At 47.7% G+C, this 14,224-nt stretch overlaps 1 protein-coding gene across 1 annotated transcript in view; it reads left to right on the plus strand.

Annotated features, from left to right (window-relative positions):
• The window catches only part of LOC136838134 (zinc finger protein 91-like), a 265,765-nt gene that overhangs the window by 41,812 nt on the left and 209,729 nt on the right, over positions 1 to 14,224 (plus strand). The window lies entirely within an intron of this gene.

A 14,224-nucleotide genomic window follows, 5' to 3' on the forward strand; every position in this document is an offset into this window, starting at 1 on the left:
TAATTACTTATATGAGATAATGCAAGGTGACATCAAGGCATATAATTAATTAATATTAATGAAAAGTTTGGTTACCGGAGTTGGTTAACTGACTCAGGTTGTATATATATAAGATATATATATATATATATATATATATATATATATATATATATATATATATATATATATAGAATCATGGCTTCTTTACAGAGACAGGAAATACTTAAACAGACACAAAGAAAGGAGGAATAAGAGGAATAACGAAGGAAGAGGGAGGAGCTGTTGCAAAGGAAGATCCAGCCTCTTATCATTACTACTACAACTTCACCGCTTGTTTACGTTTCTTCTTCCCCAATTGAGGACGTTGACGTTTCTTCTCCTTATTTGAGGTTAACGTCTTATTTCCGCCTCGTTTTCGTCGCAACGACGCCGGAAGTGCGTCGCAGTGACGCATTTTGACCATCTATAATTATCCCTTGACCTCTTTGCAACAAAAGACGTCGGTTTTGCGTCGCGGGACGGAAATAAATAAGGGTTTTCTAGATCGCGACGGCGCTCATGGTCCGACCTCGTGATGTACGAGGCGCCTCCCTGAGGGGATTTGATGTAGAGGCTGATTTGAACCCCACCTCTAGGTTTTAGGGAACTAGACAGGATATCAAGGGGGGCAAATACCTCTTATATAACTGAAATAGTCTCTAATTCCATCATACGATGGCTTGACCTGGTGATGTACAAGCCTCCCTCATGGGATCATTGTAGGTGCCTGATTTAACCCCAATTTAGGTGTTTTGGGGAACTAGATAGATATCATGGCATTAGAGGGGCGAATACCCCTTGAAATGTTATTAAAATTGCCCTAATTCCATCATAGGCTGGTCAGGCTAAGCTAGGCCACAGGGGAGGCATCCCAGCCCAACCTAACTAAGGGTGACCCCTAAAGACATTAGTTGTTGTTCTGGTCGCCTGAAGGAGCGCCAGATTGGGTATGATTGGTTGCCACTATAGCTAGGCTGGGATACCTTATATAGGCAAGACTAGGTTACCCTATGTAACCTAGGCTAGGCAACCCTATATAACCTAGGCTAGGCTAGGCTACCCTATAAGGCCTAGGCTAGGCTACCCTATAGAGTCTAGGCTAGGCTACCCTATATAGACTGGGATAGGCTAGGCTTCCCTATATAACCTAAGCTAGGCTACCTTATATACCTTATATTGATTGTTACTGTGGAAATTTTTGAATGCCTGCATTACCAATGTAAGCTTGATACACGCCCTGTATTTATAATGATCAGCTTTATCTGTGATAATTTGTGACGAACCAAATGCAGACTGGTCAGAGGTTCCGCAAAGTGAAGTTGAAGTACTTGATCACAAGAAGGAATTGTATCTTGGTCTCTATTGGGAACGGTTAGACCGCTGTCAATTTTATTTTTCTGTAAGTATTTAAAAGATTATTTGTACGTTTATGAGTACTTTCGTTCATGTGTGGTTTAAAGTTTAACTCTTGGGTTAGGAACATTCTAATTGTTAGGCTTAGCTCTCTCTTGGCATCTGGATTGGAAAAAGGAAATCATTTGTTCCCAACGATACGAACCTTCGTCTGTTAGGTGGGGAATACAGTCAGAAAAGAATTTGTTCCACACAATATACAAACCATCGGTCCTCATACATTAGGATTACTTTCAGCGTAGGGCTGAAACGGCCAAGTAAACTCTTGAACAAGGTGCTTAGGCAGTAACTACTTCCAGGTAGTGATACCCACCTGCCCGGATGTAAACATTCCATTTAGCCGGGCGCCACTGGTTGCTGACGTGTTTTCTGTTCTCTGCCTGACTGTCGTTAAGCTCTATTTTCCGGTGATCTTTCGTATTTTTACATGCAATCACCCATCAGATATATACTTAGCTATAGTCTCCGACGCTCACGAAGAATTTCTTGCTAAATTCGCGCACACGCAGGTAGGTCAGGTGATCTACCTTCCCGGCTGCCAGGCGGAATAGGAACTATTCCTGCTTTCTAACTGTGATTTTCTCTGTCACTGATTCCGACATCTGTTGTTGGTTCCTCCTGATTTGGATTTCTTTCTCGCTTGCTGAGGATCTTTTTTGGACGGATTTTTGGTGATGTATTGGATCTTTGGCTTGACATACGCTACTGTGGACTGTTTTTTGGAATTGTTTAGGATTTTTCTGTCAAGATGTCTGATGTTAATGTTGCACCGGTGTTTCGAGTGTGTGTTAGGCAAGAGTGTAAGGTGAGGTTACCGAAAGCTTCGGTAGACCCTCACACTGTATGCATGAGGTGTTGAGGGAATGATTGCTCTTTTGATAATAGGTGTAATGAATGCGAGAATTCATCTGAGAAGGAATGGAAAGCTTTGAATAAGCAGGTGAAGAAACTTGAGAAGGATAGAGCTTAGAAGGCTTCCCCAGAAGCTCTAGTAGGTCCTCGATCTAATGAGATTGAGGTAGACACTACTACCATTGTAAGCCCTAAAACTGGTTTCAGCCTTCCTCACCGAACCCAAGTGGATTCACATCAGAAAATGCCATATGAAGCCGAGATCCATAGGGATGCGGTCGCAACCATGCATCTGCGACGAGGAAAAAGGTAAGATTGATAGTGATTTGTGCAGTGTCCCCAGTGCAGTGGAGGGGGCGTCTGACCGGCTCCGCATTGCTCCTAGGCCTAGACCGCTTCCAAACTCCCAGGACCAGTGAAGGAGGAATGTTGAAAGCCGCAAGGAGGATGTAGAGCATCCCCAACAATCAGGCGTCCCTTCGGCAGACCCTGTTGATGCGTCACAGGCTGCCTTTGATCGCCACAGGAAAGGCATCCTAAGGAAGTGTTTTTCGGCTTCTGACTCGTCTTCTCCGAGGCGCGGATGGAGTTCAGCTGAGGAGTCGCGCCCTTTGAAGAGGTCCTGGAAGGCTCCTAGAGGTGATGCCTTGGATTCAAGCCCTGAGCACTTCCCAGAGGAATCTCCGGTGATCAAGAAGTGAGCCCGAAGATCCCCCTCGTCTTCCAGGAGAAGTACACAGGAGCCCACTGCCAGATTTTGGTCAGTCTCCAGGTCTGTCTGCTCTTGTAATTCGCTACCTAAGGATTCTTCGGGCAGAGAAGGACGACATTCTCTTCCTCATCAAGAGCCCAGTAAGCGCTCTTTCTTCCAGCAGGCTCTTCTCCCGCTAAGCCGCCTTCCAGCAAAGCAAGCGCGACTCTCCTACCCAGGCAATGGCCAGTCCCGAGCTCCACCGCCTCTGCCTCTCGGGTTGTTTTTCCTGCTGTCGCTGTCCCTCCTGCTGTTCCCACGTACCTGAATCGGCGGCCTCGGGCTGTCCCGGCTTGGGGATTTGACTGCTTTCCTGAAGCAGAGATGGTGAAGAAGAAGAAGAAGAAGAAGTCTAGGGAAGGCCGTCTTCGCTCTCATCTTCATCATCTGCTGCCGTTGCTCGTTGCTTCCCTCTTCTCCTTCCGGTTTCGCGGGTTGAAGAAGAAGAAGTCTGTTCTCCCCCAAGAAACTTCGCACCGAGGTTCTAAGGGCCCGCCTCTTCCACAGGAAGGCAGTGGACTCGTTGGCTCCTCATCCGATCAGGAACCGCCTGCCTTCCAGCCAGCAGGGAGCCAAGGGAGTGCAGACCAAGGTCGGCACTTCCCCCGCTGCGCCTAAGAAACCTCCTGCTTCTAAGGCCAGCGAGACTGCGTCGGGCGCTTGTTCACGAGTTGCCCCGAGTACCCGGGTCCCCAAGGAGACTCGGGTATCCCAGGCTGTGCCACGGTAGATACCTCTCGCCGCACAGACCAGGGCGTGGGGACGAGAGAAAGAGCTGGGCATGCAGGTGCTCCGCCTCTTCCCTGCTGGCACCCTTCTAGTGCCAAGTCAGGTTCCTGACAGTGCCCATACCACTGGGTCAATGCAAGGAGAGACAGGGAAGAAGTCCCCTACTCAGTCTTCTCGAGAGGCTTCGCCTCGGTCTGGGCGCTGGGTCCAGAGGACGCAGCTCGCGCCAGCCAGCCAGCCGCTGCTCGCTCCTCCCAGTCCCCGCCACGCCTCACAAGGCCAGCCTGGCCTGGGGAGACGAATGCGCTGCTTGACTTCCTCGCGAGCCGCTCCGCTCTCCTCGGGAGATTGTTTCACCTGGCTTGAAACGATGTCTCCTCGACCTGAGGGCTCGTCATCACCGCGGGTTGGTGACCCCCACGGCCCGCTGCCTCTACTGGTTCTGCCAGTAAGGGCAGCGGGAGCGCCGCGATCTTCTCGGCTTCGTTCCTCCGCTCTTCGGTCCTCCAGGGGCGAGTCGGGAGAGGAGGAACTCTGTGACTCAGAGTCCAGCTGGGCGTATGGCATATGCTCCGGCTCGGTCCTTGGTTCGACTCAGGTCCTACGCCCGCGAGTTCAGAAGGTCCTCAGGGGTCTGTCGGTGTTCCCTCCTCCTGCAGGGAGAGTAGCAGTTCGGGAAGACTGGCACTCTGAAGAACTCGAGGGTCCCTCTGCCCTGAGGATGCACACTCCAAATACAGAGGACTTTTTCAGAGGCTACGCATTGATTCGCCAGCACACGACCTCGGGAAGGGACCACGCCCTTCTGTGAATTGTCTGTCGCCTGGAATCCTTCTGGGGACCCAAGAAGGAACCTGCTTCGTACAGCCGTGGTCCGCTGCTTTAGGGAGTTCTATCAAGTGAACGGTCTTGTGTCTGGGCAAGACAGCTCCTCGATCGAGTCGCCGACAAGCTTCTTCCTCCATCCGCCTCAGAAGCGCTTTATACTCCTTCTCGAAGGCGCTGTCGCATCAAGAGGTTGACCTGACCTGACTCGCTTGGGATCCGGGGTTCGTTGCAGCAATTGTCGGCAGAGAACATTTCTTCTCTCCCAACAAGAAGTTGCACCCTGGAAGCCACCGCACGGTGGCCTTCCAGGCAGCCCTGGTTCGATCTGTGGTCCTCTCACAGTATCGAAGGTAGCTGCTTCCTCAGGCGCCAATGCACCTGGGGAGGACTCTGCCTTGGGAGACTGTGCCAGTCTGAGATAGGGCTGTTTCTACCCTGCCCACCAGACTGCAAACATGCAAGGAATCTGGTGTTTGCCGAGAGACGCTGTTCTCTCTCGCTTTGCCAGGTCTGTAGGTCCCGAGTCGGCAATTGCTCTACGGAATGGACCGTTGTTGGCTTCTTCCTCTTCCTAGAGTTGGTGGAGCTGCTGCGGACAAACGCCGCAAGCCGATGAGAACGACCGCTTGTCCACCAGGCAGTGGTTAAGACCTCCGGTCTTCGCCCCACTGCAGCCAGGTTCGGCCAGGCTCTTCCTCTCGCCCCTAAGCAGTCCCAGCCTCAAGGTCCCGAGGAAACACCTGTCGCTCTTTCTCCCCGAAAAGAGGGGTTACTCCCTGTCCTTTCAGCCCCCTTTCCAGTCCGGCAAAGGGGGCAAAGGGAAGAAGAAGGGGGAAACGCTTAGGCAGTATCTCCAAGAAGCTGCCAGCGTGGGGTGCCTGTCGGCGCCATTGGGCAACATGGCAGTGACACAGGAGCCGAGACCTGATAGTGGATGTCCGGGAGTGATATCTTACTACCCTTCGAAGTCTCGCCTCTCACCTGACTTCGCCATTCATCTCCAAACTTATCTTCAGGTTCGTCAAGGACATCGCACTACAGCAAGGAGCGCAGGCCATGCTGAGCAAGAATGCTGTGGAAGTCGGTCGACCAGTCTCCAGGCTTGAGTCGACCTTCTCGTGGGAAAGCATCAGGATGGAGACCGGTCATAGACCTCTCTTGAACCGCTTCCTTCGCCAGACTCGTTCACGATGGAAACAGCGCGATCTGTGCTGGCTTCCATCAGGGAGAACGACTTCATGCTTACGGTGGACTTGAAGGATGCGTATTTCCAGATACCCATCCATCCGTCCTCACGCAAGTACCTCCGCCGTCCTCTCGAGTCGGTCTTCCAATTCAGGCACTCGCTTCGGGCTTCCCATCGCTTCTCAGGTGTTCACGAGAGTGTTCTCTCGTCAGCTTGGGGCCCACTGCCGATACGCTCTGCTGAGGTATCTCGACGATTGGTTAGTCCTGGCGAGCTCGGCCGCAGCTTTGCTAAGCAGGACAGGGACTGCTCCTCTCGAGTTTTGTCAGGATCTAGGGATCGTGGTAAATCTGGAGAAGTCAGATCTCACCCCCAACAGAGGACAAAGTACCTGGGCATGCTGATAGACAAGGTGGCAGCAAAAGTCTTTCCCTCTGACTCTCGCATCAGCAAGTTCAGGCAGGCAGCACAGTTGTTCCTGTCTCGACAGGAACAACCAGCTCGGCAATGGCAAGTCGTCATCGGTCACCTGTCGTCATTGGAGAAGCTAGTGCCTCACGGGCGTCTTCACCTGCGGTCTCTCCAGTGGAGGCTAAAGGAACATTGGTCCCAGTCCCGAGACTCCCAGTCCTTCCTCATTCCTCTTTCCAAGGAAGTGAGAAAGGACCTTTACTGGTGGCTAGACGACAGGAACCTCTTAATAGGAGTATCCTGCATACCCCCTCCGACATGTGCTTCTGTTCTCGGACGACGACGAGGGATGGGGCGCACACCTGAGGAGTTGCTGATCAGGAGTGTGGCATCGAGACGACAAGCACCTTCACATCAACATCCTGGAGCTCATATGCCTTCCTGGGTCTCTCCAAGAGTTCCAGGATCGAGGATGGGACACCTGTGGTACTGATGAGCGAGCACACACGGTGTAGTGGCATACGCCAACAAGCAGGGGGACTGGTGTCCCACCAGCTTCATCAGTTGGCGATGCAGGTGCACGAGTGGGCCCTAGCTCACTCAGTAGAGCTGTCAGCCAGGTACATTCCAGGCAAGAGGAATGTCGTGGCAGACAAGCTCAGCCACCAGAGCCAGGTGGTAGGGACCGAAATGCCCTCCATCAGAAGCGTATGAAAGGTTACCGATCTGAGGGGGGCGCTCCAGTCATCGAGTCTGCTTTGCCACCCGCACAACAGGAAACTCCAGGTCTTCTGTTCCGGTTGCGTCGACCCATGGGCCGCTGGGCGGAGGACGGCCCAACACCCATGGGACAACTCCTCGACTACGCCTTTCCCCATTCTGTTCGATCTTCGGCCGGTGATCAGCCGAGTGATGATCACCCCGAATCTTTTAGAATGACTCTGGTGGCACCCATAAATGGCCCCAGGCCAGTTGGTACCCGGATCTGCTAGTCACTCTCTCAGAGGCGCCGAGAGATTCTGGCCCAACTCTTATGCCAGTCCTCACGCAGCGCGTTCAACCTGGCAGGCATTCCCTGTGTCTTCACGGCTGGAGGTTATCCACCATCTCTGCAGCGACTACAGCCAAGGCAGCAACAGAGATGGCAGGATACCTCAGAAGATCTTCCGCAGCGGTATACCAGGAAAGTGGTCCTGCTCTTCTGTGGTTGGTGTCGCTGATAGTATTCTCCGGGGTCGGGAGCTGTTCAGCAGGTCGCGACTCTCGCCTCCTTCGCCGAGAGAAGCTTCCGCTTCAGCTGTGGCTACCGAGCCGCACTCTGCCTAGTCTTGCGGCTGAAAGGGAGTAGACATCTCATCCTTCGAGATTTCTACCAAGAGAAGCTCTCAACGTCTTGTCCACCCAGGATCTGAGGCCCCCGCGTGGATGTGACTCGGGATAAGGAGCCTGACTCGCACCGCATTTAGCCTTTAAGAGAGTCGCCAGACAGGATCTGACCTCAAGACTGTTTTCTTGCTTGCCCTGGCATCGCGAAGAGAGTAGGCGAAGCCAGATCTTCTTTGATGTCAAACACTCGAGGGGATGCTGATCAGCGTTTATGCTCGATTTCATCCCGGATTTCATGGCGCACTCCAACCCGCCGGTCCTTGACGCATGCTCGAGTTCCTCACGATCCTCCTAGAGTGACTCCCTGCAGATACGACCAGACGCATGCGCCGCATCCGTTAGGTGCCGCGCGCCATTCGAAGAGGACTCGCACCTCCGCCCGAGTGTCGACAACTCTTCGTTAGCACTGGTCGACCAAGAAAGAAGTGTCCAAGAATACCATCTCTTTTGGCTCGCGGAGACAATAAGGAGAGCGCACTCTGCTGCAGGAGAAGACTTCCATACCGGGGTACGGCCTGGCTCAAAAGCTCACGAGGCTCACAGCATTGTAGTCCGTCCCTAGCATTCCTCGAAGAATATGTTGCACCACAGGTGCTGAAGGCAGGGGTGTGGTCCCGAAGCAGACTATCACCCTACCTCCCTCTACCTATGATGTTGCACACAAGTCCTGACACTTTTTCCTTGGGTCCTGTGGTGGCTGCTCAACGTTGTTTAGCTTATCCAGCTCTCTCTAGCGGGACAGGTTGCATCTCGCCTATGTTGTACGGCAGTGATTGGGAGCATAACTGAGCGATCACCCCTATTCCTCCCCCATCCCCAAGCTCTTCCCATCGGCAGGAGCTGGACGCGCCGTTGCTGTTGACCAAGATCAAGCAGGTGCTATAATGAGAGCTTCCATTCTATTTCCGTTCAGGTTAATAAAGCAACCCCACCCTTCCTCTTTGCAAGTGAGGAGGGAGTCTAAGACTTTGAGACAAACTCAAACTTGTATTTGCCTTATTGTCATCCGATCGCCAATTCCATTAGGCCTACTTTGCATGAACTGACGTTTCTCTCATGCAAAGGGAGCCTGTAGTCTGACAATCATCCCATGCTTCCTACAACCCATCTTTTGTCAGAGGTGGCAGTTTTCCTTCCTCGCCTCACGACCAGGAAGGGGAAGATAAGGTAGAACTCCAGTCAGTTCAGAGACTTATCAGATTCCTCCCCCAATTCCTCCCCAATCAGTGAGTCTCCTAATGGGGCGCGGGACCGAGGGTTTGACACAGGTCGGGAACAACACAATTTTAAAGTAATTATTTTTCCTAACTATACAAAACCTGAGGTCCTTTACAATTATGCCCACCTCATGCCAATTCCTCAATCTGTACCTGGGCCGGTACAAATTGAATAGCCATCCGGCAGGCGGTGCTCCCGCCTCCCGGACAGTAGTTAACTGCCTAAACCACCTTGTTTCATTCAATCTGGCCAAGCCCAGCCCACACCTGAAAGTAATTCAATGTAAAGGACCTCGGTTTGTATAGTTAGGAAAATACAATTTACTTTAAAATTGTTATTTTATCTCTCCATAATGATGTAATATTGTATAGAAATAGGTTTTGATTCCTGTTGAGTTAAGATGTGTTGGTTTCTGAACCATTTGCATTGTGGGTATAATGGTATAAATGCTATGAAAGCTGAGGCAAGGAATTGGGTATGGTGGCCAAAGATAGACCAGGACATAGGAGAAGTCACAAAGAATTGTAGCATTTGGTTTAAGAATTTTACAAATCCTCGAGCTCCTACATTGTCTTGGCCTATTGTTGGTAAATCATGGTCTCCACTGCACATGGATTATGCAGGACCGATGGATGGTAAATATTTTTTGATAATTGTAGATTCTCATAAACTTGGATATTCATTTTCTAGTTCCACCATTGCCAGCTGTTACCATTAGTCATTTGAGGAAGACATTCTGTAATTTTTGCATACCTGATATCATTGTATCAGATAATGCTCCAAATTTTGTTTCTCAAGAGATGGAGGAGTTCTGTGTGTAACAGAGCATGTAATTGTGGCTCCTTATCATCCATCCTCCAATGGTCTGGCTGAAAGGGCGGTGAGAACATTCAAGGAGGGCCTGGGAAAATTTAAGAAGGGAGATATTCAGACCAGAATTTGTAGATTTTGCATAACTATAGGAGGATCAGAATTTTTCCACGGGTAAGGCCCCAGCAGAAATAATGTTCGGTAGGAATTTCAAAGGTACTGTTGAATCAGTTAAACTGAAAGACAAATCTTTAAGGAAAATGAGGGATGAAATTTTCCAGGAGGAAGGTAAATTGTATAAAGTCAATGATGCTGTGTTTGTTCGTAATTTTGGGAAAGGTTCACCATGGGTGGAAGGAAAGATTATGGAAGTACTTGGGTTGAGAAATTATAAGGAAGTACAGAGTTTTGGTAATATTATTTGGACAAGACATGCAGATCAGATTATACAGATATATGGGTGACTTTAACCAACTAATAAAGAAGTAAGTTATCCAATAATTTAAGTCATCTGTAAATTTGAGTGATTCTAGTGCTTTCATTTCAGACACTAATGTACCATGATAATAGTGGGGCTGAAGAACCCATAGAAGTAACTGTAAATAATGATAGTGAATGTTCAGTACAACCGCCAATGTTAAGGCGATCCAGTCGAATAAGTAAACCTCCAGATCGACTTGATTTATAAATATATACAAATATTCTGTATTTATCATGTTGTTTTGTTTTCATATTTGTAATATTATTTTGAAGAAGTATTGATTTATTTAATTGTCTGATGTTTTAAATTGAAATGTTATTGCTTTTCTAGGATATGGATGTAGAGTTTTAGATAAAAAAAAGTAATCCTTTGTTACTTGATTCTATTCTGCTGTGAACGCCTTTGTTTTTGAGTTCCCGGTTCCGTGGTTGTGTTGTCATGCGGCCGGTGTGCTGGTCCTTACGGTAAGTTGTTGTAACGGTGTTTCACGTTATGATGGTTTTGCGGAACCGCTGGTTCTCGCTCGCTCCCTTTTGTGGATTGCTGCCTTACCTTCAAGTTTTCTTGTTTTGATGTTCTCGTCGGTGAGCCGCCGTTTTTCTCTTTCTTCAGTCGGGTCTGGTAGGGCAGCGAGGTAGCGCAGTGCAGCAGCAGCAGGTGTTTTGCAGTCGACGTTATTTGTGCTTTGAGCAGCAAATTACACGCCACGGCGGAGCACGCCGTAGAGGTGGAGGTGACATGAGTAGTCAGACCACGAGCTGCTCATCTTTGATGACAGCGTGAGGCTGTCCTGACGCTCCATCGGGTTTTCTGGTTGATGGGTTTGTCCCTGTTGTACAGCTGAGGGCTGTCTTGGTGCCCCGATGGAGACTTTATGTTTGGTTTTTTTTTCTTGCCTGCTGTTGTTTATTTTTGCCTCTTTTTTTCTTACAGCTACTTTTTGTTTATCTAACTTGATTTTGTTTAGAGCTGCCTTTTGGTTTTTTTGTATTTATGGTTTTTATCTTTTTACCAGACCTGACTCACTTGTAAATCTTGTAAATAAATTCAATTTTAAGCTTTCTTTCATTGTTTTGTTGTTTTCTCCTCCTTTGTTTGTTGCATCTGCCGGGTCAGTCATGACAGCCCTGTCCTGAGTATGTTAAGAACCTGCATAACGCTCACTAGGGTCAAGCATAATGGCGACCGTGACAGGACGCTCTGTTTTTGGCTGGCGGGTTGTTACGGCATTGAGGGGATCATGAGTAAAAAAAAATAATCTTTTTTTTTCTTTTAGGTGGGGAGGTGTCACGTTATGATGGTTTTGCAGGAACTGCTGGTTCTGCTCACCCCTTTGTGATTGCTGCCTCCTTACCAAGTTTTTCTGTTTTGATGTTCTCGTCGGGTGAGCTGCCGCTTTTCTTTCTTCAGTCGGGTCTAGGGCAGCGAGGTAGCGGCAGTGCAGGCAGCAGCAGGCAGTTTTTTGTAGTCGACGTTGGTCGAAGTTTTTGAGCAGCAATTGAGTACTCACGGCGGAGCACGTCGAGAGGTGGAGTGTGACCATGAGTAGTCGCGGTGACCACGAAGGCCGCTATCTCTTGATGACAGCGCAGAGTTGTCCTGACGCTTCCATCGGGTTTTCTTGGTTGATGGGTTTTTGTCCCTGTTGCACAGCTGAGGGGTTGTCTGGTGCCCTGCGCAATGGAGGACGTATGTTTGGTTTTTTTTTCGCCTGCTGTTGTTTATTTTTGCCTTTTTTTCTGCAGCTACTTTTGTTTATCTTAACTTGATTTTGTTTAGAGCTGCCTTTGGTTTTTTTGTATTTATGGTTTTTATCTTTTACCAGACCTGACCTTACTTGTAAATCTTGTAAATAAATTAATTTTAAGCTTTCTTTATTGTTTTTGTTGTTTCCTCCTTTGTTTGTTGCATCTGCCGTCAGTCATGACAGCCCCGTCCTTAGTATGTTAAAGAACCTGCATAACGGCCCACTAGGGTCGTTACAAACGGATTCACAATAAACCTTGTATCCGGCCCTGTATTTAATTATGCTCGTCCTAACACCTAGGCTAGGCTTCCCTATATAGACTAGGCTAGGCTAGGCTTCCCTATATAACCTATGCTAGGCTACCTTATATAGCCTAGGCTGGGCTAAGGTTGTGGGAGAGTTGTGCATGACATTTCTGCAGGTAGTAGCTTTGCATAGTTTCTGGTTTTGCATTTGTCCTCTCTCTCTCTCTCTCTCTAACTCTCTCTCTCTCTCTCTCTCTCTCTCTCTCTATGTTGATTTCCCTTTTGGCGCCCCTCTGGCTTCTTAGTTAACACTGTTGACTGTCCGTAATGAGGGTTTTCAGCCGAAGGTTAAAATGGAAGGGAAAAGGAAATGGTATCCTTCAGCTGTCCTGGTATTAAAATGCCCTCTCTCTGACAAATGTTTCTCCTTCGGCCAGCACCACACTTCTCGCTGCCCATGACAGACTTTCTCTTGACCACAACTTCAATGCAGCATCCCATTAGGAAGTAGGCATGCTGTCAGTTGGACTGTTTATTTGTCTCAAAGATGGTCTGAAATAGAAGGACAGTGAAACAGGTTTAAAGGAGACCTCTAGTTAGGTGAAACATCAATTATTTTACTTCAACAGCCTGAGCAACGTTTGAAGTGGCGACTTATGGATATACAGTGTATTTGCTTCAGTCTGTAGGACATTTTATGTTGATTGTTACTGTGGAAAACTTTAATGCCTGTATACTAATGCTTATACACTTCCTGTATATTTATAATGATCAGTTTCTTTTATTCAGATAATTTGTGACGCACCAAATGAAGACTGGTCAGAGGTCCTCAGAAAGTAGTGCTGAAGTACTTGACTGTCAAGAAGGAATTGTACTTTGGTCTCATGGGAACGTGTTAGACCGCTAACCATTTGATTTTTCTGTAAGATGAAAGATTATTTGTACATTTATGAGTACTGTCGTCATGTATGGTCAGGAGTTTAACTCTTGAGGTTAGGGAACATTTTAATTGTTAGGCTTGGCTCTCTGGCATCAGGATTGAAAAAACAAAAATCATTTGTTCCTAAAGGATACTAACCTTCGATGTTAGGTGGGAATACAGGCAGAACAAGAATTTTTTTACCATAGTGAATCCGAGAACTCTTACAGGAAATAAACCACTTACTTGCTCTTTATGTCAAAGTCATTTTTCTCACTCTGAAAGTCTCAAAATACGCATCAGACATCACAGTGGAGAGAAGCCATTCACTTGTTCTGATTGTCCAAAAAGTTATACACGTTTGAATAGCCTGAAATTACACGTGAAAATTCATACTGGAGAGACTCTGGCCTTTCATTTGCACTGAATGCCAAAAAGGGTTTTATCATTCCTCTCCTCTCAAAGTACAAATGAGAACCCATACTGGAGAGAAGCAGCCATTCACCTAGCTGAAGGAGTTTTTCTCTATCCCATGTTCTCAAAAGGCACATGGAAACTCATACTAGATAGGAAATGGTTTATGTATATGCACTGGTGTCCAAGTAGCCTTTTCATTACAATCCACCTAAAATGCACATGCAGTTCAGAGGCAAAAGGTCACTTTTCTGTAGATAGATTTATAAGACTCCCAACTCATGAGGGAAAGATGTTTTTCATTTGTTTGTCAAAATTAGGTAAGTCGGGAATTTGTGGTAAGGGGAGAAGCTGCTGGTTGAATGTCAACCAACTTTGTCCGAATAAAATTGATTCCAACAGAATCCAAGGATGCCATTTATTTCTTTTGAGACAAATTGTGTCCAGATGATCATTGCATTGTGATATTTGTTTTCCCAGAGGATGCTTATTTTAGAGTTGAAATAAGCACACTGTAAAACATGAAATTATTTTGAATTTCAAATTCTGTTTTTGTTATGAATGGTGCTATTCAGAACATGTTTTTCTCAGATTTTTTATTTTATTTCTGAAAGATTTCAAGCAGAGAGGGAAAATTAAGAGATCCCAACTAGATTTGAGTATTGCAATGGAACATCCTGTGAAAATGTCACTATTCAAAGAAGAGATGCAGAATTTGGAGGAGGACCTTCCTGGAAAACACAGATGAAGACCCTTTACTTGCAGAGAGCCCTTCTTAGAAGTCAAGGCAGAACCAGAATTCTTTGAACATAG

This window comes from Macrobrachium rosenbergii, unplaced genomic scaffold (genome assembly GCF_040412425.1).
Source record: "Macrobrachium rosenbergii isolate ZJJX-2024 unplaced genomic scaffold, ASM4041242v1 171, whole genome shotgun sequence".
Taxonomy (NCBI): domain Eukaryota; kingdom Metazoa; phylum Arthropoda; class Malacostraca; order Decapoda; family Palaemonidae; genus Macrobrachium; species Macrobrachium rosenbergii.